This window comes from Spea bombifrons, chromosome 2 (genome assembly GCF_027358695.1).
Source record: "Spea bombifrons isolate aSpeBom1 chromosome 2, aSpeBom1.2.pri, whole genome shotgun sequence".
Lineage (NCBI taxonomy): Eukaryota > Metazoa > Chordata > Amphibia > Anura > Pelobatidae > Spea > Spea bombifrons.
Window position 1 is genome coordinate 41,537,533 of NC_071088.1, and position 26,660 is coordinate 41,564,192.

A 26,660-nucleotide genomic window follows, 5' to 3' on the forward strand; every position below is an offset into this window, starting at 1 on the left:
ATGTCATAATGGTAAAAGAATGATAGCATTATGATGTCACAATCAAAACACCTCTTTAGTATCTCCTAATGGTAACACAATTAGAACATTATAATATTACAATCAAAACTCCCCTTTATGATGTCATATTGTTAAAATGATGATAGCATTATGACATCACAATCATAAGACTCCTTTCCGGTGTCATAATTATAAGACAATTAAATCATTATGATGTCATCATCAATACACTCTTTTATTATGTCATAATGGTAAAAGAATGATAGCATTATGATGTCACAATCAAAACACCTCTTTAGTATCTCATGATGGTAACACAATTAAAACATTATAATATTACAATCAAAACTCCCCTTTATGATGTCATAATGTTAAGGTGATGATAGCATTGTGACATCACAATCATAAGACCCCTTTCCGGTGTCATAATGATAAGACAACTAAATCACTATGATGTCATAATCAATACACTCTTTTATTATGTCATAATGGTAAAAGAATGATAGCATTATGACGTCACAATCAAAACACCTCTTTAGAATCTCAAGATGGTAACACAATTAAAACATTATAATATTACAATCAAAACTCCCCTTTATGATGTCATAATGTTAGGGTGATGATAGCATTATGACATCACAATCATAAGACCCCTTTCCGGTGTCATAATGATAAGATAACTAAATCACTATGATGTCATAATCAATACACTCTTTTATTATGGCATAATGGTAAAAGAATGATAGCATTATGATGTCACAATCAAAACACCTCTTTAGTATCTCCTGATGGTAACACAGATACAACATTATAATATTACAATCAAAACTCCCCTTTATGATGTCATATTGTTAAAATGATGATAGCATTATGACATCACAATCATAAGACTCCTTTCCGGTGTCATAATTATAAGACAATTAAATCATTATGATGTCATAATCAATACACTCTTTTATTATGTCATAATGGTAAAAGAATGATAGCATTATGATGTCACAATCAAAACACCTCTTTAGTATCTCATGATGGTAACACAATTAAAACATTATAATATTACAATCAAAACTCCCCTTTATGATGTCATAATGTTAAGGTGATGATAGCATTATGACATCACAATCATAAGACCCCTTTCCGGTGTCATAATGATAAGACAACTAAATGACTATGATGTCATAATCAATACACTCTTTTATTATGTCATAATGGTAAAAGAATGATAGCATTATGATGTCACAATCAAAACACCTCTTTAGTATCTCATGATGGTAACACAATTAAAACATTATAATATTACAATCAAAACTCCCCTTTATGATGTCATAATGTTAAGTTGATGATAGCATTATGACATCACAATCATAAGACCCCTTTCCGGTGTCATAATGATAAGACAACTAAATCACTATGATGTCATAATCAATACACTCTTTTATTATGTCATAATGGTAAAAGAATGATAGCATTATGATGTCACAATCAAAACACCTCTTTAGTATCTCCTAACGGTAACACAATTAAAACATTATAATATTACAATCAAAACTCCCCTTTATGATGTCATATTGTTAAAATGATATTAGCATTATGACATCACAATCATAAGACTCCTTTCCGGTGTCATAATTATAAGACAATTAAATCATTATCATGTCATAATCAATACACTCTTTTATTATGTCATAATGGTAAAAGAATGATAGTATTATGATGTCACAATCAAAACACCTCTTTAGTATCTCTTGATGGTAACACAATTAAAACATTATAATATTACAATCAAAACTCCCCTTTATGATGTCATAATGTTAAGATGATGATAGCATTATGACATCACAATCATAAGACCCCTTTCCGGTGTCATAATGATAAGACAACTAAATCACTATGATGTCATAATCAATACACTCTTTTATTATGTCATAATGGTAAAAGAATGATAGCATTATGATGTCACAATCAAAACACCTCTTTAGTATCTCCTAATGGTAACACAATTAAAACATTATAATATTACAATCAAAACTCCCCTTTATGATGTCATATTGTTAAAATGATGATAGCATTATGACATCACAATCATAAGACTCCTTTCCGGTGTCATAATTATAAGACAATTAAATCATTATGATGTCATAATCAATACACTATTTTATTATGTCATAATGGTAAAAGAATGATAGCATTATGATGTCACAATCAAAACACCTCTTTAGTATCTCCTAATGGTAACACAATTAGAACATTATAATATTACAATCAAAACTCCCCTTTATGATGTCATATTGTTAAAATGATGATAGCATTATGACATCACAATCATAAGACTCCTTTCCGGTGTCATAATTATAAGACAATTAAATCATTATGATGTCATCATCAATACACTCTTTTATTATGTCATAATGGTAAAAGAATGATAGCATTATGATGTCACAATCAAAACACCTCTTTAGTATCTCATGATGGTAACACAATTAAAACATTATAATATTACAATCAAAACTCCCCTTTATGATGTCATAATGTTAAGGTGATGATAGCATTGTGACATCACAATCATAAGACACCTTTCCGGTGTCATAATGATAAGACAACTAAATCACTATGATGTCATAATCAATACACTCTTTTATTATGTCATAATGGTAAAAGAATGATAGCATTATGATGTCACAATCAAAACACCTCTTTAGTATCTCATGATGGTAACACAATTAAAACATTATAATATTACAATCAAAACTCCCCTTTATGATGTCATAATGTTAAGGTGATGATAGCATTGTGACATCACAATCATAAGACCCCTTTCCGGTGTCATAATGATAAGACAACTAAATCACTATGATGTCATAATCAATACACTCTTTTATTATGTCATAATGGTAAAAGAATGATAGCATTATGACGTCACAATCAAAACACCTCTTTAGAATCTCAAGATGGTAACACAATTAAAACATTATAATATTACAATCAAAACTCCCCTTTATGATGTCATAATGTTAGGGTGATGATAGCATTATGACATCACAATCATAAGACCCCTTTCCGGTGTCATAATGATAAGACAACTAAATCACTATGATGTCATAATCAATACACTCTTTTATTATGGCATAATGGTAAAAGAATGATAGCATTATGATGTCACAATCAAAACACCTCTTTAGTATCTCCTAATGGTAACACAATTAAAACATTATAATATTACAATCAAAACTCCCCTTTATGATGTCATATTGTTAAAATGATGATAGCATTATGACATCACAATCATAAGACTCCTTTCCGGTGTCATAATTATAAGACAATTAAATCATTATGATGTCATAATCAATACACTATTTTATTATGTCATAATGGTAAAAGAATGATAGCATTATGATGTCACAATCAAAACACCTCTTTAGTATCTCCTAATGGTAACACAATTAGAACATTATAATATTACAATCAAAACTCCCCTTTATGATGTCATATTGTTAAAATGATGATAGCATTATGACATCACAATCATAAGACTCCTTTCCGGTGTCATAATTATAAGACAACTAAATCACTATGATGTCATAATCAATACACTCTTTTATTATGTCATAATGGTAAAAGAATGATAGCATTATGATGTCACAATCAAAACACCTCTTTAGTATCTCCTAACGGTAACACAATTAAAACATTATAATATTACAATCAAAACTCCCCTTTATGATGTCATATTGTTAAAATGATATTAGCATTATGACATCACAATCATAAGACTCCTTTCCGGTTTCATAATTATAAGACAACTAAATCACTATGATGTCATAATCAATACACTCTTTTATTATGTCATAATGGTAAAAGAATGATAGCATTATGATGTCACAATCAAAACACCTCTTTAGTATCTGATGATCGTAACACAATTAAAACATTATAATATTACAATCAAAACTCCCCTTTATGATGTCATATTGTTAAAATGATGATAGCATTATGACATCACAATCATAAGACCCCTTTCCGGTGTCATAATGATAAGACAACTACATCACTATGATGTCATAATCAATACACTCTTTTATTATGTCATAATGGTAAAAGAATGATAGCATTATGACGTCACAATCAAAACACCTCTTTAGAATCTCAAGATGGTAACACAATTAAAACATTATAATATTACAATCAAAACTCCCCTTTATGATGTCATAATGTTAGGGTGATGATAGCATTATGACATCACAATCATAAGACCCCTTTCCGGTGTCATAATGATAAGACAACTAAATCACTATGATGTCATAATCAATACACTCTTTTATTATGGCATAATGGTAAAAGAATGATAGCATTATGATGTCACAATCAAAACACCTCTTTAGTATCTCCTGATGGTAACACAGTTACAACATTATAATATTACAATCAAAACTCCCCTTTATGATGTCATATTGTTAAAATGATGATAGCATTATGACATCACAATCATAAGACTCCTTTCCGGTGTCATAATTATAAGACAATTAAATCATTATGATGTCATAATCAATACACTCTTTTATTATGTCATAATGGTAAAAGAATGATAGCATTATGATGTCACAATCAAAACACCTCTTTAGTATCTCATGATGGTAACACAATTAAAACATTATAATATTACAATCAAAACTCCCCTTTATGATGTCATAATGTTAAGGTGATGATAGCATTATGACATCACAATCATAAGACCCCTTTCCGGTGTCATAATGATAAGACAACTAAATCACTATGATGTCATAATCAATACACTCTTTTATTATGTCATAATGGTAAAAGAATGATAGCATTATGTTGTCACAATCAAAACACCTCTTTAGTATCTCCTAACGGTAACACAATTAAAACATTATAATATTACAATCAAAACTCCCCTTTATGATGTCATATTGTTAAAATGATATTAGCATTATGACATCACAATCATAAGACTCCTTTCCGGTGTCATAATTATAAGACAATTAAATCATTATGATGTCATAATCAATACACTCTTTTATTATGTCATAATGGTAAAAGAATGATAGTATTATGATGTCACAATCAAAACACCTCTTTAGTATCTCCTAATGGTAACACAATTAAAACATTATAATATTACAATCAAAACTCCCCTTTATGATGTCATAATGTTAAGGTGATGATAGCATTATGACATCACAATCATAAGACCCCTTTTCGGTGTCATAATGATAAGACAATTAAATCACTATGATGTCATAATCAATACACTCTTTTATTATGTCATAATGGTAAAAGAATGATAGCATTATGATGTCACAATCAAAACACCTCTTTAGTATCTCATGATGGTAACACAATTAAAACATTATAATATTACAATCAAAACTCCCCTTTATGATGTCATAATCTTAAGGTGATGATAGCATTGTGACATCACAATCATAAGACCCATTTCCGGTGTCATAATGATAAGACAACTAAATCACTATGATGTCATAATCAATACACTCTTTTATTATGTCATAATGGTAAAAGAATGATAGCATTATGATGTCACAATCAAAACACCTCTTTAGTATCTCCTAATGGTAACACAATTAAAACATTATAATATTACAATCAAAACTCCCCTTTATGATGTCATAATGTTAAGTTGATGATAGCATTATGACATCACAATCATAAGACCCCTTTCCGGTGTCATAATGATAAGACAACTAAATCACTATGATGTCATAATCAATACACTCTTTTATTATGTCATAATGGTAAAAGAATGATAGCATTATGATGTCACAATCAAAACACCTCTTTAGTATCTCCTAATGGTAACACAATTAAAACATTATAATATTACAATCAAAACTCCCCTTTATGATGTCATATTGTTAAAATGATGATAGCATTATGACATCACAATCATAAGACTCCTTTCCGGTGTCATAATTATAAGACAATTAAATCATTATGATGTCATAATCAATACACTATTTTATTATGTCATAATGGTAAAAGAATGATAGCATTATGATGTCACAATCAAAACACCTCTTTAGTATCTCCTAATGGTAACACAATTAGAACATTATAATATTACAATCAAAACTCCCCTTTATGATGTCATATTGTTAAAATGATGATAGCATTATGACATCACAATCATAAGACTCCTTTCCGGTGTCATAATTATAAGACAATTAAATCATTATGATGTCATCATCAATACACTCTTTTATTATGTCATAATGGTAAAAGAATGATAGCATTATGATGTCACAATCAAAACACCTCTTTAGTATCTCATGATGGTAACACAATTAAAACATTATAATATTACAATCAAAACTCCCCTTTATGATGTCATAATGTTAAGGTGATGATAGCATTGTGACATCACAATCATAAGACACCTTTCCGGTGTCATAATGATAAGACAACTAAATCACTATGATGTCATAATCAATACACTCTTTTATTATGTCATAATGGTAAAAGAATGATAGCATTATGATGTCACAATCAAAACACCTCTTTAGTATCTCATGATGGTAACACAATTAAAACATTATAATATTACAATCAAAACTCCCCTTTATGATGTCATAATGTTAAGGTGATGATAGCATTGTGACATCACAATCATAAGACCCCTTTCCGGTGTCATAATGATAAGACAACTAAATCACTATGATGTCATAATCAATACACTCTTTTATTATGTTATAATGGTAAAAGAATGATAGCATTATGACATCACAATCAAAACACCTCTTTAGAATCTCAAGATGGTAACACAATTAAAACATTATAATATTACAATCAAAACTCCCCTTTATGATGTCATAATGTTAGGGTGATGATAGCATTATGACATCACAATCATAAGACCCCTTTCCGGTGTCATAATGATAAGACAACTAAATCACTATGATGTCATAATCAATACACTCTTTTATTATGGCATAATGGTAAAAGAATGATAGCATTATGATGTCACAATCAAAACACCTCTTTAGTATCTCCTGATGGTAACACAGTTACAACATTATAATATTACAATCAAAACTCCCCTTTATGATGTCATATTGTTAAAATGATGATAGCATTATGACATCACAATCATAAGACTCCTTTCCGGTGTCATAATTATAAGACAATTAAATCATTATGATGTCATAATCAATACACTCTTTTATTATGTCATAATGGTAAAAGAATGATAGCATTATGATGTCACAATCAAAACACCTCTTTAGTATCTCATGATGGTAACACAATTAAAACATTATAATATTACAATCAAAACTCCCCTTTATGATGTCATAATGTTAAGGTGATGATAGCATTATGACATCACAATCATAAGACCCCTTTCCGGTGTCATAATGATAAGACAACTAAATGACTATGATGTCATAATCAATACACTCTTTTATTATGTCATAATGGTAAAAGAATGATAGCATTATGATGTCACAATCAAAACACCTCTTTAGTATCTCCTAATGGTAACACAATTAAAACATTATAATATTACAATCAAAACTCCCCTTTATGATGTCATAATGTTAAGATGATGATAGCATTATGACATCACAATCATAACACCCCTTTCCGGTGTCATAATGATAAGACAACTAAATCACTATGATGTCATAATCAATACACTCTTTTATTATGTCATAATGGTAAAAGAATGATAGCATTATGATGTCACAATCAAAACACCTCTTTAGTATCTCATGATGGTAACACAATTAAAACATTATAATATTACAATCAAAACTCAACTTTATGATGTCATAATGTTAAGGTGATGATAGCATTGTGACATCACAATCATAAGACCCCTTTCCGGTGTCATAATGATAAGACAACTAAATCACTATGATGTCATAATCAATACACTCTTTTATTATGTCATAATGGTAAAAGAATGATAGCATTATGACGTCACAATCAAAACACCTCTTTAGTATCTCAAGATGGTAACACAATTAAAACATTATAATATTACAATCAAAACTCCCCTTTATGATGTCATAATGTTAGGGTGATGATAGCATTATGACATCACAATCATAAGACCCCTTTCCGGTGTCATAATGATAAGACAACTAAATCACTATGATGTCATAATCAATACACTCTTTTATTATGTCATAATGGTAAAAGAATGATAGCATTATGATGTCACAATCAAAACACCTCTTTAGTATCTCCTGATGGTAACACAGTTACAACATTATAATATTACAATCAAAACTCCCCTTTATGATGTCATATTGTTAAAATGATGATAGCATTATGACATCACAATCATAAGACTCCTTTCCGGTGTCATAATTATAAGACAATTAAATCATTATGATGTCATAATCAATACACTCTTTTATTATGTCATAATGGTAAAAGAATGATAGCATTATGATGTCACAATCAAAACACCTCTTTAGTATCTCATGATGGTAACACAATTAAAACATTATAATATTACAATCAAAACTCCCCTTTATGATGTCATAATGTTAAGGTGATGATAGCATTATGACATCACAATCATAAGACCCCTTTCCGGTGTCATAATGATAAGACAACTAAATGACTATGATGTCATAATCAATACACTCTTTTATTATGTCATAATGGTAAAAGAATGATAGCATTATGATGTCACAATCAAAACACCTCTTTAGTATCTCCTAACGGTAACACAATTAAAACATTATAATATTACAATCAAAACTCCCCTTTATGATGTCATATTGTTAAAATGATATTAGCATTATGACATCACAATCATAAGACTCCTTTCCGGTGTCATAATTATAAGACAATTAAATCATTATGATGTCATAATCAATACACTCTTTTATTATGTCATAATGGTAAAAGAATGATAGTATTATGATGTCACAATCAAAACACCTCTTTAGTATCTCCTAATGGTAACACAATTAAAACATTATAATATTACAATCAAAACTCCCCTTTATGATGTCATAATGTTAAGGTGATGATAGCATTATGACATCACAATCATAAGACCCCTTTTCGGTGTCATAATGATAAGACAATTAAATCACTATGATGTCATAATCAATACACTCTTTTATTATGTCATAATGGTAAAAGAATGATAGCATTATGATGTCACAATCAAAACACCTCTTTAGTATCTCATGATGGTAACACAATTAAAACATTATAATATTACAATCAAAACTCCCCTTTATGATGTCATATTGTTAAAATGATGATAGCATTATGACATCACAATCATAAGACCCCTTTCCGGTGTCATAATTATAAGACAATTAAATCAGTATGATGTCATAATCAATACACTCTTTTATTATGTCATAATGGTAAAAGAATGATAGCATTATGATGTCACAATCAAAACACCTCTTTAGTATCTCCTAATGGTAACACAATTAAAACATTATAATATTACAATCAAAACTCCCCTTTATGATGTCATATTGTTAAAATGATGATAGCATTATGACATCACAATCATAAGACTCCTTTCCGGTGTCATAATTATAAGACAATTAAATCAGTATGATGTCATAATCAATACACTCTTTTATTATGTCATAATGGTAATAGAATGATAGCATTATGATGTCACAATCAAAACACCTCTTTAGTATCTCCTAATGGTAACACAATTAAAACATTATAATATTACAATCAAAACTCCCCTTTATGATGTCATAATGTTAAGATGATGATAGCATTATGACATCACAATCATAAGACCCCTTTCCGGTGTCATAATGATAAGACAACTAAATCACTATGATGTCATAATCAATACACTCTTTTATTATGTCATAATGGTAAAAGAATGATAGCATTATGATGTCACAATCAAAACACCTCTTTAGTATCTCCTAATGGTAACACAATTAAAACATTATAATATTACATTCAAAACTCCCCTTTATGATGTCATATTGTTAAGATGATGATAGCATTATGACATCACAATCATAAGACCCCTTTCCGGTGTCATAATGATAAGACAACTAAATCACTATGATGTCATAATCAATACACTCTTTTATTATGTCATAATGGTAAAAGAATGATAGCATTATGATGTCACAATCAAAACACCTCTTTAGTATCTCCTAATGGTAACACAATTAAAACATTATAATATTACATTCAAAACTCCCCTTTATGATGTCATATTGTTAAAATGATGATAGCATTATGACATCACAATCATAAGACCCCTTTCCGGTGTCATAATGATAAGACAACTAAATCACTATGATGTCATAATCAATACACTCTTTTATTATGTCATAGTGGTAAAAGAATGATAGCATTATGATGTCACAATCAAAACACCTCTTTAGTATCTCATGATGGTAACACAATTAAAACATTATAATATTACAATCAAAACTCCCCTTTATGATGTCATAATGTTAAGGTGATGATAGCATTATGACATCACAATCATAAGACCCCTTTCCGGTGTCATAATGATAAGACAACTAAATCACTATGATGTCATAATCAATACACTCTTTTATTATGTCATAATGGTAAAAGAATGATAGCATTATGATGTCACAATCAAAACACCTCTTTAGTATCTCCTAACGGTAACACAATTAAAACATTATAATATTACAATCAAAACTCCCCTTTATGATGTCATATTGTTAAAATGATGATAGCATTATGACATCACAATCATAAGACTCCTTTCCGGTGTCATAATTATAAGACAATTAAATCAGTATGATGTCATAATCAATACACTCTTTTATTATGTCATAATGGTAAAAGAATGATAGCATTATGATGTCACAATCAAAACACCTCTTTAGTATCTCCTAATGGTAACACAATTAAAACATTATAATATTACAATCAAAACTCCCCTTTATGATGTCATAATGTTAAGATGATGATAGCATTATGACATCACAATCATAAGACCCCTTTCCGGTGTCATAATGATAAGACAACTAAATCACTATGATGTCATAATCAATACACTCTTTTATTATGTCATAATGGTAAAAGAATGATAGCATTATGATGTCACAATCAAAACACCTCTTTAGTATCTCCTAATGGTAACACAATTAAAACATTATAATATTACATTCAAAACTCCCCTTTATGATGTCATATTGTTAAAATGATGATAGCATTATGACATCACAATCATAAGACTCCTTTCCGGTGTCATAATTATAAGACAATTAAATCATTATGATGTCATCATCAATACACTCTTTTATTATGTCATAATGGTAAAAGAATGATAGCATTATGATGTCACAATCAAAACACCTCTTTAGTATCTCATGATGGTAACACAATTAAAACATTATAATATTACAATCAAAACTCCCCTTTATGATGTCATAATGTTAAGGTGATGATAGCATTGTGACATCACAATCATAAGACCCCTTTCCGGTGTCATAATGATAAGACAACTAAATCACTATGATGTCATAATCAATACACTCTTTTATTATGTCATAATGGTAAAAGAATGATAGCATTATGATGTCACAATCAAAACACCTCTTTAGTATCTCCTAATGGTAACACAATTAAAACATTATAATATTACAATCAAAACTCCCCTTTATGATGTCATATTGTTAAAATGATGATAGCATTATGACATCACAATCATAAGACTCCTTTCCGGTGTCATAATTATAAGACAATTAAATCATTATGATGTCATCATCAATACACTCTTTTATTATGTCATAATGGTAAAAGAATGATAGCATTGTGATGTCACAATCAAAACACCTCTTTAGTATCTCATGATGGTAACACAATTAAAACATTATAATATTACAATCAAAACTCCCCTTTATGATGTCATAATGTTAAGGTGATGATAGCATTGTGACATCACAATCATAAGACACCTTTCCGGTGTCATAATGATAAGACAACTAAATCACTATGATGTCATAATCAATACACTCTTTTATTATGTCATAATGGTAAAAGAATGATAGCATTATGATGTCACAATCAAAACACCTCTTTAGTATCTCATGATGGTAACACAATTAAAACATTATAATATTACAATCAAAACTCCCCTTTATGATGTCATAATGTTAAGGTGATGATAGCATTGTGACATCACAATCATAAGACCCCTTTCCGGTGTCATAATGATAAGACAACTAAATCACTATGATGTCATAATCAATACACTCTTTTATTATGGCATAATGGTAAAAGAATGATAGCATTATGATGTCACAATCAAAACACCTCTTTAGTATCTCCTGATGGTAACACAGTTACAACATTATAATATTACAATCAAAACTCCCCTTTATGATGTCATATTGTTAAAATGATGATAGCATTATGACATCACAATCATAAGACTCCTTCCCGGTGTCATAATTATAAGACAATTAAATCATTATGATGTCATAATCAATACACTCTTTTATTATGTCATAATGGTAAAAGAATGATAGCATTATGATGTCACAATCAAAACACCTCTTTAGTATCTCATGATGGTAACACAATTAAAACATTATAATATTACAATCAAAACTCCCCTTTATGATGTCATAATGTTAAGGTGATGATAGCATTATGACATCACAATCATAAGACCCCTTTCCGGTGTCATAATGATAAGACAACTAAATGACTATGATGTCATAATCAATACACTCTTTTATTATGTCATAATGGTAAAAGAATGATAGCATTATGATGTCACAATCAAAACACCTCTTTAGTATCTCATGATGGTAACACAATTAAAACATTATAATATTACAATCAAAACTCCCCTTTATGATGTCATAATGTTAAGTTGATGATAGCATTATGACATCACAATCATAAGACCCCTTTCCGGTGTCATAATGATAAGACAACTAAATCACTATGATGTCATAATCAATACACTCTTTTATTATGTCATAATGGTAAAAGAATGATAGCATTATGATGTCACAATCAAAACACCTCTTTAGTATCTCCTAACGGTAACACAATTAAAACATTATAATATTACAATCAAAACTCCCCTTTATGATGTCATATTGTTAAAATGATATTAGCATTATGACATCACAATCATAAGACTCCTTTCCAGTTTCATAATTATAAGACAATTAAATCATTATGATGTCATAATCAATACACTCTTTTATTATGTCATAATGGTAAAAGAATGATAGTATTATGATGTCACAATCAAAACACCTCTTTAGTATCTCCTAATGGTAACACAATTAAAACATTATAATATTACAATCAAAACTCCCCTTTATGATGTCATAATGTTAAGGTGATGATAGCATTATGACATCACAATCATAAGACCCCTTTTCGGTGTCATAATGATAAGACAATTAAATCACTATGATGTCATAATCAATACACTCTTTTATTATGTCATAATGGTAAAAGAATGATAGCATTATGATGTCACAATCAAAACACCTCTTTAGTATCTCATGATGGTAACACAATTAAAACATTATAATATTACAATCAAAACTCCCCTTTATGATGTCATAATGTTAAGGTGATGATAGCATTGTGACATCACAATCATAAGACCCCTTTCCGGTGTCATAATGATAAGACAACTAAATCACCATGATGTCATAATCAATACACTCTTTTATTATGTCATAATGGTAAAAGAATGATAGCATTATGATGTCACAATCAAAACACCTCTTTAGTATCTCATGATGGTAACACAATTAAAACATTATAATATTACAATCAAAACTCCCCTTTATGATGTCATATTGTTAAAATGATGATAGCATTATGACATCACAATCATAAGACCCATTTCCGGTGTCATAATGATAAGACAACTAAATCACTATGATGTCATAATCAATACACTCTTTTATTATGTCATAATGGTAAAAGAATGATAGCATTATGATGTCACAATCAAAACACCTCTTTAGTATCTCCTAATGGTAACACAATTAAAACATTATAATATTACAATCAAAACTCCCCTTTATGATGTCATAATGTTAAGTTGATGATAGCATTATGACATCACAATCATAAGACCCCTTTCCGGTGTCATAATGATAAGACAACTAAATCACTATGATGTCATAATCAATACACTCTTTTATTATGTCATAATGGTAAAAGAATGATAGCATTATGATGTCACAATCAAAACACCTCTTTAGTATCTCCTAACGGTAACACAATTAAAACAGTATAATATTACAATCAAAACTCCCCTTTATGATGTCATATTGTTAAAATGATGATAGCATTATGACATCACAATCATAAGACTCCTTTCCGGTGTCATAATTATAAGACAATTAAATCAGTATGATGTCATAATCAATACACTCTTTTATTATGTCATAATGGTAAAAGAATGATAGCATTATGATGTCACAATCAAAACACCTCTTTAGTATCTCCTAATGGTAACACAATTAAAACATTATAATATTACAATCAAAACTCCCCTTTATGATGTCATAATGTTAAGATGATGATAGCATTATGACATCACAATCATAAGACCCCTTTCCGGTGTCATAATGATAAGACAACTAAATGACTATGATGTCATAATCAATACACTCTTTTATTATGTCATAATGGTAAAAGAATGATAGCATTATGATGTCACAATCAAAACACCTCTTTAGTATCTCCTAATGGTAACACAATTAAAACATTATAATATTACATTCAAAACTCCCCTTTATGATGTCATATTGTTAAAATGATGATAGCATTATGACATCACAATCATAAGACCCCTTTCCGGTGTCATAATGATAAGACAACTAAATCACTATGATGTCATAATCAATACACTCTTTTATTATGTCATAGTGGTAAAAGAATGATAGCATTATGATGTCACAATCAAAACACCTCTTTAGTATCTCATGATGGTAACACAATTAAAACATTATAATATTACAATCAAAACTCCCCTTTATGATGTCATAATGTTAAGGTGATGATAGCATTATGACATCACAATCATAAGACCCCTTTCCGGTGTCATAATGATAAGACAACTAAATCACTATGATGTCATAATCAATACACTCTTTTATTATGTCATAATGGTAAAAGAATGATAGCATTATGATGTCACAATCAAAACACCTCTTTAGTATCTCCTAACGGTAACACAATTAAAACATTATAATATTACAATCAAAACTCCCCTTTATGATGTCATATTGTTAAAATGATATTAGCATTATGACATCACAATCATAAGACTCCTTTCCGGTGTCATAATTATAAGACAATTAAATCATTATGATGTCATAATCAATACACTCTTTTATTATGTCATAATGGTAAAAGAATGATAGTATTATGATGTCACAATCAAAACACCTCTTTAGTATCTCCTAATGGTAACACAATTAAAACCTTATAATATTACAATCAAAACTCCCCTTTATGATGTCATAATGTTAAGGTGATGATAGCATTATGACATCACAATCATAAGACCCCTTTTCGGTGTCATAATGATAAGACAATTAAATCACTATGATGTCATAATCAATACACTCTTTTATTATGTCATAATGGTAAAAGAATGATAGCATTATGATGTCACAATCAAAACACCTCTTTAGTATCTCATGATGGTAACACAATTAAAACATTATAATATTACAATCAAAACTCCCCTTTATGATGTCATAATGTTAAGGTGATGATAGCATTATGACATCACAATCATAAGACCCCTTTCCGCTGTCATAATGATAAGACAACTAAATGACTATGATGTCATAATCAATACACTCTTTTATTATGTCATAATGGTAAAAGAATGATAGCATTATGATGTCACAATCAAAACACCTCTTTAGTATCTCATGATGGTAACACAATTAAAACATTATAATATTACAATCAAAACTCCCCTTTATGATGTCATAATGTTAAGTTAATGATAGCATTATGACATCACAATCATAAGACCCCTTTCCGGTGTCATAATGATAAGACAACTAAATCACTATGATGTCATAATCAATACACTCTTTTATTATGTCATAATGGTAAAAGAATGATAGCATTATGATGTCACAATCAAAACACCTCTTTAGTATCTCCTAATGGTAACACAATTAAAACATTATAATATTACATTCAAAACTCCCCTTTATGATGTCATATTGTTAAAATGATGATAGCATTATGACATCACAATCATAAGACTCCTTTCCGGTGTCATAATTATAAGACAATTAAATCAGTATGATGTCATAATCAATACACTCTTTTATTATGTCATAATGGTAAAAGAATGATAGCATTATGATGTCACAATCAAAACACCTCTTTAGTATCTCCTAATGGTAACACAATTAAAACATTATAATATTACAATCAAAACTCCCCTTTATGATGTCATAATGTTAAGATGATGATAGCATTATGACATCACAATCATAAGACCCCTTTCCGGTGTCATAATGATAAGACAACTAAATCACTATGATGTCATAATCAATACACTCTTTTATTATGCCATAATGGTAAAAGAATGATAGCATTATGATGTCACAATAAAAACACCTCTTTAGTATCTCCTAATAGTAACACAATTAAAACATTATAATATTACAATCAAAACTCCCCTTTATGATGTCATAATGTTAAGTTGATGATAGCATTATGACATCACAATCATAAGACCCCTTTCCGGTGTCATAATGATAAGACAACTAAATCACTATGATGTCATAATCAATACACTCTTTTATTATGTCATAATGGTAAAAGAATGATAGCATTATGATGTCACAATCAAAACACCTCTTTAGTATCTCCTAATGGTAACACAATTAAAACATTATAATATTACAATCAAAACTCCCCTTTCTGATGTCATATTGTTAAAATGATGATAGCATTATGACATCACAATCATAAGACTCCTTTCCGGTGTCATAATTATAAGACAATTAAATCAGTATGATGTCATAATCAATACACTCTTTTATTATGTCATAATGGTAAAAGAATGATAGCATTATGATGTCACAATCAAAACACCTCTTTAGTATCTCATGATGGTAACACAATTAAAACATTATAATATTACAATCAAAACTCCCCTTTATGATGTCATAATGTTAAGATGATGATAGCATTATGACATCACAATCATAAGACCCCTTTCCGGTGTCATAATGATAAGACAACTAAATCACTATGATGTCATAATCAATACACTCTTTTATTATGTCATAATGGTAAAAGAATGATAGCATTATGATGTCACAATCAAAACACCTCTTTAGTATCTCCTAATGGTAACACAATTAAAACATTATAATATTACAATCAAAACTCCCCTTTATGATGTCATATTGTTAAAATGATGATAGCATTATGACATCACAATCATAAGACTCCTTTCCGGTGTCATAATTATAAGACAATTAAATCATTATGATGTCATTATCAATACACTCTTTTATTATGTCATAATGGTAAAAGAATGATAGCATTATGATGTCACAATCAAAACACCTCTTTAGTATCTCATGATGGTAACACAATTAAAACATTATAATATTACAATCAAAACTCCCCTTTATGATGTCATAATGTTAAGGTGATGATAGCATTGTGACATCACAATCATAAGACACCTTTCCGGTGTCATAATGATAAGACAACTAAATCACTATGATGTCATAATCAATACACTCTTTTATTATGTCATAATGGTAAAAGAATGATAGCATTATGATGTCACAATCAAAACACCTCTTTAGTATCTCATGATGGTAACACAATTAAAACATTATAATATTACAATCAAAACTCCCCTTTATGATGTCATAATGTTAAGGTGATGATAGCATTGTGACATCACAATCATAAGACCCCTTTCCGGTGTCATAATGATAAGACAACTAAATCACTATGATGTCATAATCAATACACTCTTTTATTATGGCATAATGGTAAAAGAATGATAGCATTATGATGTCACAATCAAAACACCTCTTTAGTATCTCCTGATGGTAACACAGTTACAACATTATAATATTACAATCAAAACTCCCCTTTATGATGTCATATTGTTAAAATGATGATAGCATTATGACATCACAATCATAAGACTCCTTTCCGGTGTCATAATTATAAGACAATTAAATCATTATGATGTCATAATCAATACACTCTTTTATTATGTCATAATGGTAAAAGAATGATAGCATTATGATGTCACAATCAAAACACCTCTTTAGTATCTCATGATGGTAACACAATTAAAACATTATAATATTACAATCAAAACTCCCCTTTATGATGTCATAATGTTAAGGTGATGATAGCATTATGACATCACAATCATAAGACCCCTTTCCGGTGTCATAATGATAAGACAACTAAATCACTATGATGTCATAATCAATACACTCTTTTATTATGTCATAATGGTAAAAGAATGATAGCATTATGATGTCACAATCAAAACACCTCTTTAGTATCTCATGATGGTAACACAATTAAAACATTATAATATTACAATCAAAACTCCCCTTTATGATGTCATAATGTTAAGTTGATGATAGCATTATGACATCACAATCATAAGACCCCTTTCCGGTGTCATAATGATAAGACAACTAAATCACTATGATGTCATAATCAATACACTCTTTTATTATGTCATAATGGTAAAAGAATGATAGCATTATGATGTCACAATCAAAACACCTCTTTAGTATCTCCTAACGGTAACACAATTAAAACATTATAATATTACAATCAAAACTCCCCTTTATGATGTCATATTGTTAAAATGATATTAGCATTATGACATCACAATCATAAGACTCCTTTCCGGTTTCATAATTATAAGACAATTAAATCATTATGATGTCATAATCAATACACTCTTTTATTATGTCATAATGGTACAAGAATGATAGTATTATGATGTCACAATCAAAACACCTCTTTAGTATCTCCTAATGGTAACACAATTAAAACATTATAATATTACAATCAAAACTCCCCTTTATGATGTCATAATGTTAAGGTGATGATAGCATTATGACATCACAATCATAAGACCCCTTTTCGGTGTCATAATGATAAGACAATTAAATCACTATGATGTCATAATCAATACACTCTTTTATTATGTCATAATGGTAAAAGAATGATAGCATTATGATGTCACAATCAAAACACCTCTTTAGTAACTCATGATGGTAACACAATTAAAACATTATAATATTACAATCAAAACTCCCCTTTATGATGTCATAATGTTAAGGTGATGATAGCATTGTGACATCACAATCATAAGACCCCTTTCCGGTGTCATAATGATAAGACAACTAAATCACCATGATGTCATAATCAATACACTCTTTTATTATGTCATAATGGTAAAAGAATGATAGCATTATGATGTCACAATCAAAACACCTCTTTAGTATCTCATGATGGTAACACAATTAAAACATTATAATATTACAATCAAAACTCCCCTTTATGATGTCATATTGTTAAAATGATGATAGCATTATGACATCACAATCATAAGACCCATTTCCGGTGTCATAATGATAAGACAACTAAATCACTATGATGTCATAATCAATACACTCTTTTATTATGTCATAATGGTAAAAGAATGATAGCATTATGATGTCACAATCAAAACACCTCTTTAGTATCTCCTAATGGTAACACAATTAAAACATTATAATATTACAATCAAAACTCCCCTTTATGATGTCATAATGTTAAGTTGATGATAGCATTATGACATCACAATCATAAGACCCCTTTCCGGTGTCATAATGATAAGACAACTAAATCACTATGATGTCATAATCAATACACTCTTTTATTATGTCATAATGGTAAAAGAATGATAGCATTATGATGTCACAATCAAAACACCTCTTTAGTATCTCCTAATGGTAACACAATTAAAACATTATAATATTACAATCAAAACTCCCCTTTCTGATGTCATATTGTTAAAATGATGATAGCATTATGACATCACAATCATAAGACTCCTTTCCGGTGTCATAATTATAAGACAATTAAATCAGTATGATGTCATAATCAATACACTCTTTTATTATGTCATAATGGTAAAAGAATGATAGCATTATGATGTCACAATCAAAACACCTCTTTAGTATCTCCTAATGGTAACACAATTAAAACATTATAATATTACAATCAAAACTCCCCTTTATGATGTCATAATGTTAAGATGATGATAGCATTATGACATCACAATCATAACACCCCTTTCCGGTGTCATAATGATAAGACAACTAAATCACTATGATGTCATAATCAATACACTCTTTTATTATGTCATAATGGTAAAAGAATGATAGCATTATGATGTCACAATCAAAACACCTCTTTAGTATCTCATGATGGTAACACAATTAAAACATTATAATATTACAATCAAAACTCAACTTTATGATGTCATAATGTTAAGGTGATGATAGCATTGTGACATCACAATCATAAGACCCCTTTCCGGTGTCATAATGATAAGACAACTAAATCACTATGATGTCATAATCAATACACTCTTTTATTATGTCATAATGGTAAAAGAATGATAGCATTATGACGTCACAATCAAAACACCTCTTTAGTATCTCAAGATGGTAACACAATTAAAACATTATAATATTACAATCAAAACTCCCCTTTATGATGTCATAATGTTAGGGTGATGATAGCATGATGACATCACAATCATAAGACCCCTTTCCGGTGTCATAATGATAAGACAACTAAATCACTATGATGTCATAATCAATACACTCTTTTATTATGTCATAATGGTAAAAGAATGATAGCATTATGATGTCACAATCAAAACACCTCTTTAGTATCTCCTGATGGTAACACAGTTACAACATTATAATATTACAATCAAAACTCCCCTTTATGATGTCATATTGTTAAAATGATGATAGCATTATGACATCACAATCATAAGACTCCTTTCCGGTGTCATAATTATAAGACAATTAATTCATTATGATGTCATAATCAATACACTCTTTTATTATGTCATAATGGTAAAAGAATGATAGTATTATGATGTCACAATCAAAACACCTCTTTAGTATCTCCTAATGGTAACACAATTAAAACATTATAATATTACAATCAAAACTCCCCTTTATGATGTCATAATGTTAAGGTGATGATAGCATTATGACATCACAATCATAAGACCCCTTTTCGGTGTCATAATGATAAGACAATTAAATCACTATGATGTCATAATCAATACACTCTTTTATTATGTCATAATGGTAAAAGAATGATAGCATTATGATGTCACAATCAAAACACCTCTTTAGTATCTCATGATGGTAACACAATTAAAGCATTATAATATTACAATCAAAACTCCCCTTTATGATGTCATATTGTTAAAATGATGATAGCATTATGACATCACAATCATAAGACCCCTTTCCGGTGTCATAATGATAAGACAACTAAATCACTATGATGTCATAATCAATACACTCTTTTATTATGTCATAATGGTAAAAGAATGATAGCATTATGATGTCACAATCAAAACACCTCTTTAGTATCTCCTAATGGTAACACAATTAAAACATTATAATATTACAATCAAAACTCCCCTTTCTGATGTCATATTGTTAAAATGATGATAGCATTATGACATCACAATCATAAGACTCCTTTCCGGTGTCATAATTATAAGACAATTAAATCAGTATGATGTCATAATCAATACACTCTTTTATTATGTCATAATGGTAAAAGAATGATAGCATTATGATGTCACAATCAAAACACCTCTTTAGTATCTCCTAATGGTAACACAATTAAAACATTATAATATTACAATCAAAACTCCCCTTTATGATGTCATAATGTTAAGATGATGATAGCATTATGACATCACAATCATAAGACCCCTTTCCGGTGTCATAATGATAAGACAACTAAATCACTATGATGTCATAATCAATACACTCTTTTATTATGTCATAATGGTAAAAGAATGATAGCATTATGATGTCACAATCAAAACACCTCTTTAGTATCTCCTAATGGTAACACAATTAAAACATTATAATATTACATTCAAAACTCCCCTTTATGATGTCATATTGTTAAAATGATGATAGCATTATGACATCACAATCATAAGACCCCTTTCCGGTGTCATAATGATAAGACAACTAAATCACTATGATGTCATAATCAATACACTCTTTTATTATGTCATAGTGGTAAAAGAATGATAGCATTATGATGTCACAATCAAAACACCTCTTTAGTATCTCATGATGGTAACACAATTAAAACATTATAATATTACAATCAAAACTCCCCTTTATGATGTCATAATGTTAAGGTGATGATAGCATTATGACATCACAATCATAAGACCCCTTTCCGGTGTCATAATGATAAGACAACTAAATCACTATGATGTCATAATCAATACACTCTTTTATTATGTCATAATGGTAAAAGAATGATAGCATTATGATGTCACAATCAAAACACCTCTTTAGTATCTCCTAACGGTAACACAATTAAAACATTATAATATTACAATCAAAACTCCCCTTTATGATGTCATATTGTTAAAATGATATTAGCGTTATGACATCACAATCATAAGACTCCTTTCCGGTGTCATAATTATAAGACAATTAAATCATTATGATGTCATAATCAATACACTCTTTTATTATGTCATAATGGTAAAAGAATGATAGTATTATGATGTCACAATCAAAACACCTATTTAGTATCTCCTAATGGTAACACAATTAAAACCTTATAATATTACAATCAAAACTCCCCTTTATGATGTCATAATGTTAAGGTGATGATAGCATTATGACATCACAATCATAAGACCCCTTTTCGGTGTCATAATGATAAGACAATTAAATCACTATGATGTCATAATCAATACACTCTTTTATTATGTCATAATGGTAAAAGAATGATAGCATTATGATGTCACAATCAAAACACCTCTTTAGTATCTCATGATGGTAACACAATTAAAACATTATAATATTACAATCAAAACTCCCCTTTATGATGTCATAATGTTAAGGTGATGATAGCATTATGACATCACAATCATAAGACCCCTTTCCGCTGTCATAATGATAAGACAACTAAATGACTATGATGTCATAATCAATACACTCTTTTATTATGTCATAATGGTAAAAGAATGATAGCATTATGATGTCACAATCAAAACACCTCTTTAGTATCTCATGATGGTAACACAATTAAAACATTATAATATTACAATCAAAACTCCCCTTTATGATGTCATAATGTTAAGTTAATGATAGCATTATGACATCACAATCATAAGACCCCTTTCCGGTGTCATAATGATAAGACAACTAAATCACTATGATGTCATAATCAATACACTCTTTTATTATGTCATAATGGTAAAAGAATGATAGCATTATGATGTCACAATCAAAACACCTCTTTAGTATCTCCTAATGGTAACACAATTAAAACATTATAATATTACATTCAAAACTCCCCTTTATGATGTCATATTGTTAAAATGATGATAGCATTATGACATCACAATCATAAGACTCCTTTCCGGTGTCATAATTATAAGACAATTAAATCAGTATGATGTCATAATCAATACACTCTTTTATTATGTCATAATGGTAAAAGAATGATAGCATTATGATGTCACAATCAAACACCTCTTTAGTATCTCCTAATGGTAACACAATTAAAACATTATAATATTACAATCAAAACTCCCCTTTATGATGTCATAATGTTAAGATGATGATAGCATTATGACATCACAATCATAAGACCCCTTTCCGGTGTCATAATGATAAGACAACTAAATCACTATGATGTCATAATCAATACACTCTTTTATTATGTCATAATGGTAAAAGAATGATAGCATTATGATGTCACAATAAAAACACCTCTTTAGTATCTCCTAATGGTAACACAATTAAAACATTATAATATTACAATCAAAACTCCCCTTTATGATGTCATAATGTTAAGTTGATGATAGCATTATGACATCACAATCATAAGACCCCTTTCCGGTGTCATAATGATAAGACAACTAAATCACTATGATGTCATAATCAATACACTCTTTTATTATGTCATAATGGTAAAAGAATGATAGCATTATGATGTCACAATCAAAACACCTCTTTAGTATCTCCTAATGGTAACACAATTAAAACATTATAATATTACAATCAAAACTCCCCTTTCTGATGTCATATTGTTAAAATGATGATAGCATTATGACATCACAATCATAAGACTCCTTTCCGGTGTCATAATTATAAGACAATTAAATCAGTATGATGTCATAATCAATACACTCTTTTATTATGTCATAATGGTAAAAGAATGATAGCATTATGATGTCACAATCAAAACACCTCTTTAGTATCTCATGATGGTAACACAATTAAAACATTATAATATTACAATCAAAACTCCCCTTTATGATGTCATAATGTTAAGATGATGATAGCATTATGACATCACAATCATAAGACCCCTTTCCGGTGTCATAATGATAAGACAACTAAATCACTATGATGTCATAATCAATACACTCTTTTATTATGTCATAATGGTAAAAGAATGATAGCATTATGATGTCACAATCAAAACACCTCTTTAATATCTCCTAATGGTAACACAATTAAAACATTATAATATTACAATCAAAACTCCCCTTTATGATGTCATATTGTTAAAATGATGATAGCATTATGACATCACAATCATAAGACTCCTTTCCGGTGTCATAATTATAAGACAATTAAATCATTATGATGTCATTATCAATACACTCTTTTATTATGTCATAATGGTAAAAGAATGATAGCATTATGATGTCACAATCAAAACACCTCTTTAGTATCTCATGATGGTAACACAATTAAAACATTATAATATTACAATCAAAACTCCCCTTTATGATGTCATAATGTTAAGGTGATGATAGCATTGTGACATCACAATCATAAGACACCTTTCCGGTGTCATAATGATAAGACAACTAAAATACTATGATGTCATAATCAATACACTCTTTTATTATGTCATAATGGTAAAAGAATGATAGCATTATGATGTCACAATCAAAACACCTCTTTAGTATCTCATGATGGTAACACAATTAAAACATTATAATATTACAATCAAAACTCCCCTTTATGATGTCATAATGTTAAGGTGATGATAGCATTGTGACATCACAATCATAAGACCCCTTTCCGGTGTCATAATGATAAGACAACTAAATCACTATGATGTCATAATCAATACACTCTTTTATTATGGCATAATGGTAAAAGAATGATAGCATTATGATGTCACAATCAAAACACCTCTTTAGTATCTCCTGATGGTAACACAGTTACAACATTATAATATTACAATCAAAACTCCCCTTTATGATGTCATATTGTTAAAATGATGATAGCATTATGACATCACAATCATAAGACTCCTTTCCGGTGTCATAATTATAAGACAATTAAATCATTATGATGTCATAATCAATACACTCTTTTATTATGTCATAATGGTAAAAGAATGATAGCATTATGATGTCACAATCAAAACACCTCTTTAGTATCTCCTAACGGTAACACAATTAAAACATTATAATATTACAATCAAAACTCCCCTTTATGATGTCATATTGTTAAAATGATATTAGCATTATGACATCACAATCATAAGACTCCTTTCCGGTTTCATAATTATAAGACAATTAAATCATTATGATGTCATAATCAATACACTCTTTTATTATGTCATAATGGTACAAGAATGATAGTATTATGATGTCACAATCAAAACACCTCTTTAGTATCTCCTAATGGTAACACAATTAAAACATTATAATATTACAATCAAAACTCCCCTTTATGATGTCATAATGTTAAGGTGATGATAGCATTATGACATCACAATCATAAGACCCCTTTTCGGTGTCATAATGATAAGACAATTAAATCACTATGATGTCATAATCAATACACTCTTTTATTATGTCATAATGGTAAAAGAATGATAGCATTATGATGTCACAATCAAAACACCTCTTTAGTATCTCATGATGGTAACACAATTAAAACATTATAATATTACAATCAAAACTCCCCTTTATGATGTCATAATGTTAAGTTGATGATAGCATTATGACATCACAATCATAAGACCCCTTTCCGGTGTCATAATGATAAGACAACTAAATCACTATGATGTCATAATCAATACACTCTTTTATTATGTCATAATGGTAAAAGAATGATAGCATTATGATGTCACAATCAAAACACCTCTTTAGTATCTCATGATGGTAACACAATTAAAACATTATAATATTACAATCAAAACTCCCCTTTATGATGTCATATTGTTAAAATGATGATAGCATTATGACATCACAATCATAAGACCCATTTCCGGTGTCATAATGATAAGACAACTAAATCACTATGATGTCATAATCAATACACTCTTTTATTATGTCATAATGGTAAAAGAAT